Source organism: Octodon degus, unplaced genomic scaffold (genome assembly GCF_000260255.1).
Source record: "Octodon degus isolate 3935 unplaced genomic scaffold, OctDeg1.0 scaffold00199, whole genome shotgun sequence".
NCBI classification, from domain to species: Eukaryota; Metazoa; Chordata; class Mammalia; order Rodentia; family Octodontidae; genus Octodon; species Octodon degus.
In genome coordinates, this window is record NW_004524775.1 from 3,641,673 (window position 1) to 3,647,449 (window position 5,777).

The 5,777-nt window shown below is 40.2% G+C and overlaps 1 pseudogene; it reads right to left on the bottom strand.

Annotated features, from left to right (window-relative positions):
• Positions 1-474: 474 nt before the first annotated feature.
• The window catches only part of LOC105743979, a 6,901-nt pseudogene continuing 1,598 nt past the window's right edge, over positions 475-5,777 (bottom strand).

The following is a 5,777-nucleotide window of genomic DNA, read 5'->3' on the forward strand; positions in this document are numbered from 1 at the left end:
TTGGAAATAGGTATTAATAATCTTCCAAATTTCTATAGGGTCTGTAGTGATTTCATCTTTTCCTTTCCTCATTATATGAATCTGAATTTTTTTCTTTCCTTCTTAAATTTTTTTTACTGCAATCAAGCAAAGGAGGCTCGGTTTGGGGTATGACCTTTATTGAACTTATCCACCAGAGAGGAAATAATATCTGTTCAAAACCAGATGTTTTTTACTATAACTTCTGCATCACAATTAAAATCCAGTTTTAAAAACAGTCAACTCAACCAAAACCCACTACTTCAGAATCAATAGTTTCTTTGAAGCTGCAGTAACACTTAAATATGGTTAAGACTCAAATGCAGAAATTTGGTTGGCTGGAAAGATAATTAAACTTCCACCTTACTCAAATAGAGTTACAAAAAGGCAAAATTGTGTTTTTCACAAAGATCCAGTCCACTGGAATCACCAACACTGGACAGCCATTAAAGAGTATTAGAGTCCTGAGATAATGAGGAGTCCAGGCATCTTTTGCACAGTCTTCTGTTGTCCTTTCTTCCCAATCAGAGACTTGTGGATATGTGGAATGACACAACCTCCCGCAATTATATCTTTGATGAGCGAGTCCAATTCTGCATCCCCATGAATGGCAAGTTGCAAGTGTCGAGGGGTAATGTGCTTTACCTTCAGGTCTTTGGATGCATTTTATGCCAGTTCAAGCACCTCCGCCATGAGGTACTCCAGGGTGGCTGTGGTGTACACGGTGGCTGTGGCACCCACATGCCCGTGGCTGGTCGTCCTGGACTTCAGGTGTTGATGGATGCTGCCCACAGGGAACTGCAGGTCAGCTCTCTGCAAGTGGGAAAGCACCTTTGTCTTGGCCTACTCTCCAACTCATTAGTTCTTTGTATTGTTTTCTTAGTCTCCATTGCATTTATTTCTGCTCTTGTCTTTATAATTTTCTGCCTTCTTTGGGTTTTGGACTTGACTTGCTCTTCTTTTTCTAGGAGCTTGAGGTGCAGCACAAGTTTTTTTATTTGAACTTGTTCTGCTTTCCTGATGTGAGAATTTATCACTATAAATTTCCCTCTTAGAACAGCTTTCATTGCATCCCACAGGTTCTGGTAAGTTGTATCTGCATTTTTGTTAGATTGTAAATATTGTTTAATTTTTTCTTTAATTTCATCTGTGACCCATTGATTGGTTAGGAGGGCATTATTTAGTTTCCATGTATTTATATAGTTTTTGCTATTTCTTTTGTCAATAATTTCCAGTTTAATGGCACTATGGTCAGATAATATAAATGGAATAATTTCAGTTCCTTTGCATTTACTTAAGCATGTTCTATGTGCTATAGCACATGATCTATTTTGGAGAGTGTCCCATGTGCAGTTGAGAAAAATGTGTATTCTGATGCTGTTGGGTGGAACACTCTGTAAAGTTATACTAAGTCTATTTGTTCACAAGTTTGGTTTAGTTTTATTATTTCTTTGCTCAGTTTCTGCATAGTTGATCTATCTCTTTGTGTCAATGGCATGTTAAGGTCCCCGAATACAATTATGATATTGCTCATTGGACTTTTCATGTCCGTTAAAATTTGTCTTATATAGTTGGGTGCTCCTCCATTGTGTGCACACATATTTATAAAATTGTTCTCTCTTCCTCTTGCAGTTTTCCCCTTAAAAATATTTAGTGACTTTCTTTGTCTCTTTTAATCACTTTTGGTTTGAAGTTGACACTGTCAGCAACCAGAATAGCTGCCCCTGCTTTCTTCTGGGTTCCTGTCTCATGGAGTATTATTTTTCATTCACTCTGACATACAGTTTATTAATTTCTTTTTAAGTTGAATGTGTTGTATGTAACATACTGTTGAATTTTGTTTCTTCATCCAGTCTGCTTCTTTTAATTTGTGAATTGAGCTATTTACGTTGATAGTGACAAGTGATACTGGCTTGTCTTTGTCATGTTGTTTTCCTACTGCAGGATCACAGCTTTTTCCCCTTGGTTAACTGCTTGCTCTGCTTGGTTGTTCTCTTCTGTTGTTGCTGAAGTTATGGTCATCTTTGTCTCTTTCTAAAATATCTGTCAGCACTCTTTGTAGGGTGGGTTTGGTTGTCACGAATTTCTTAAGTTTTTTGTCATGGAGGTATTTAATCTCTCCATTAAACTCGATAGATAGTTTTGCAGGGTACATCAATCTAGGTTGAAAGTTGTTGTTTTTCAGGACCTCAAATATCTCACTCCAAGTCCTTCTTGATTTGATGGTCTGTAGTGAGACAACTGCCATGATTCTGATGGGCTTTCTGCTTTAGGTGATCTGTTTCTTTTCTCTAACAGCTTTTAATATTCTGCTCTTTTGCTCTATTTCTGGGATCTTGATTATTATGTGTCTGGGCAATGATTTGTTTTGATTATGCTAGCTGGAGTTCTATATGCCTTGGCATAACAGATTCTTTTCACATGCTCAGGAAATTTTCTGTTACTACTTCTGCAAATACTCTTTTTATGTCTTTTGTTTTATTTCCAACTGTTTCATTGATGCCCATCAGTCTCACATTATTCATCTTTGCATCATCTTGCAGGTATTATATTGTTATTTCCTGGTTTCTCATTATTTTTAAGAGATGGTTCTTTTCATGTTACTGGATGCAATGCTATCTTCAAGGTCTGAAATTCTATCTTCTGTTTCATTGAAGCACTTTTTCTAGCTTTCAGTGAAATTCTAAATGTCCTGGATATCAGTTTGAATCTGTTTCATGCATTCTAATTTTTTCCTGTATTGTTCATTCAATTTTCCGTCATTTTCATACTCCCTTCTATTTTTTATGTGTCTTTCTTAGATGCATTGAGAAATTCTTTGTTATCATTTCCTTTTTTACCTAAAAGATTATTTCTGATCTGATTTCCTCCATAGCCTGATGGAGTTATTTCTTTACTTCAGTAGCTATCATCTCATACATTTCAGGTGTGTGACTTCCAAGTTCTTCTATGACCTTGTCTCCTGGACTTGTTTTGGGTGGGCTAGATGTCTGAGATTGCCTTGTGTTTCTTCCTTTTTACTATTTTATTATGTTTTATGTATTTAGTACAGAGTCTACAGGGTCTCACTGCACAGATTAGATTCATAGTGATCCTCCTGTTTTCAGCCTCTCAAGTGCTGGGATTCTTCATTTTGAAATAAAATATTGGGTTGTTATAGGGTCTCACTACACAACTCAAACTCATGGTGATCCTCCTGCTTTCAGCCTCCCCATCACTGGAATTACAGGTGTGTACCACTACACCTGTAATGGATTTTCTTTTTCACCCTGGGGGTGGGCCTGGTGCAGCATGTGGTGCCAGGGGTTGAACTGCTGTCCCTGCACTTGCCTAAGCAGGAACTTTAGTCCACTGAACTATCTCACTGGCCCCTGGTCCTTCCTTTTGTCAGCTTTTGCAGTGATGGCAGATGGGGTGCTTGTTAGCAAGGTTCTTCAAAGTGTGGGAGGGCAGGGTAGGCTTGCCAAGGCTTCTGCTGTCTGAGGGTTCAGTGTGGTTTCTACCTCATAAAGAGAGGGGTACAAGCCACAGCTCAAGAAGGATCCAATGGGGATGAGTGCAGGCTGAAGATGTGCAAGGCTCTCTTGATGGTGGATTGGTGCAGGGTGGTGCTCTGAAAACCTCCTGCAGGTCGCTGTGGTAATCATGACTCCTGGGTGTGATCTTCAGGGTAAGGAGGGGCATCCTACTCAGCAGTTCTGGTGAAGGATGTGGGGTGAGGTTAAGGCTACTGAACCTCCCCAAGAGTCATCAAGGTGAGATGAGGCAGCTGAAATCAGTAAACTCTGCTGAGGGGCAGGACCTAGCCTACACAGGTCTCTCTGGAGGTCTCCAGTGTGTTTTTTAACCTGGGACCTCACCTGTGAAAATCTCCCTTAGGCCCGCTTGGAGGCCTGACACTCTTCTAAATGCATACCGCCTTGTAACAGAGCATTTAGCTGCCAACTTATCAGTGTATTAAGAACCTCCACCCCTGTGATCCAATCACCTCAGAAAGCTGCATTTCTGAATGTGTGAGACATTTAGGGGACATTTTGGAGCTATCCCATAATATCCTGTTCCTTGGCCCCAACGGGCTCATGCTCATTACATTATGCAAAATGCATTTAGTTCATTTCTAAGAATCACCAGAGTCTTAGGAGTTCCAATGTTGTCCATAAATCCAAGGCCAAAATCTCTGACCCAAGGCAAACTCTTAGCTGTGAGTCTCTGTAATGAATTAAGCAAAAGTTAAGTATTTTCAATGTACAATGGCAAGGGGGAACCTTATTCCAAAATGGAGGAATTAAAGAATAGAAAGGAATCAGACCAAAGCAAAACTTAAGTTCAGCAAGGAAATCATTAAATCCCATGGCTTCATCTGGGGCAGGTGGTGATGTGAGCTTCAAAGGCCCAAGGCAGCCTTATCCCAGCAGCCTTTCCAATGGTGGGTATGCACAGCCTGTCTTCTGGGCTGGCTGAGCTTAATGCCTTCAGCTTTCCTGAGCGGTGGTCTATGTTCCCAGCATCTCTGACTTCCCTCAGTTTCTACTGAAGCTTTGGCTATACTCTCACAGATGAATGCTGTGCTCTCTGAGAGACTCCTAGAGGGGATTATAACCTTGTCCTCTGAAATCTGCATGGAAGCTTCCTTGACCCTATAACTCCTGCATTCTGCATGCCTGTGAAGCCAGTACCATGTGGAGCATGCTCACTCCTGGCAATTTGAGTAGCTGGACCCATTTGGACAACAGCTCTGGTGCCTGGATGGCTGAGTCCCTGGATGACTAAGCTTTGAATACATTTAGCTAGGTGACCCTGAGTGAGCAGTGTTCCCTGGGCCTCTTTTCCCAAAGTTTTTCAAAGGATTTTACCATTTTATACCCTTGTGCTTTTGGTAGGTTCTGGCCAATTATTGAAATACACTCAAGCTATCTTTCCTATTTTCCTTCAACAAAATGTTTGGCTTTTCCCTAATGGTGTTAATCTTTACAGCCACCATGTTCTCCTTGGCTCCAACTGTATACACAATTCCTTTCTGGTAAAACTGGAAAAATTTTCAAGTTTTTGCCTCTGGTTTTTGTTTTCGACTGTCACTATTAATTTTGCTAAAAGCAGCCAGAAGTACCCATGCCGTAGGCTCAATGCTGTATTGCCTTGAAACTTCCTGCAATTTAATTTAGCCATTAAATTCAATGTGACATAAAGTCTTAGGACGTGGACAAAATATAGACAAATCTTTGCCAGAGTAAAACATGAATGGTCTCTAGCCCTATTTTTAGCAGAGTTCTCATTTCCATCTCAAACTTCCCGAGCCTGGCCTTAGCTGCCCACATTCTTATCAGTCTCTTGGTCTTCTGACCAGAATTGCCTATCAAGCTCTGCTTAGAGACTTCTAGGGCCGCTCTAGTCTGCATCTTCCAAACTTTCTAGGCACCTCAGCAAGTCAGTTCCAAGAGCTTCTAAAGTGTATGGGTGGGAATAGTCACAGGTGTATCAACTTTTTTGCATTCATTACTTTTAAGACAAAGCTGTGACACATACACACACACACACAATTTAAAGGAGAAAATGTATATTTTGACTGATGTTTTCAGATAATTCAGTTCCTCATTGGCTTGACTCCAAGGTAGAAATTGCATGACAGAAAAAAGTTGCTCCTCCACATCAGCCAGGAAACAGAACAAATCTTGTTCCATTTTCTGTTTGTTGAATTTTTGTCCTTAGAATATCACTCTCCAAAGAAAAAGAGAAAAAAAAGTAAAAAATAAAAGAGAATA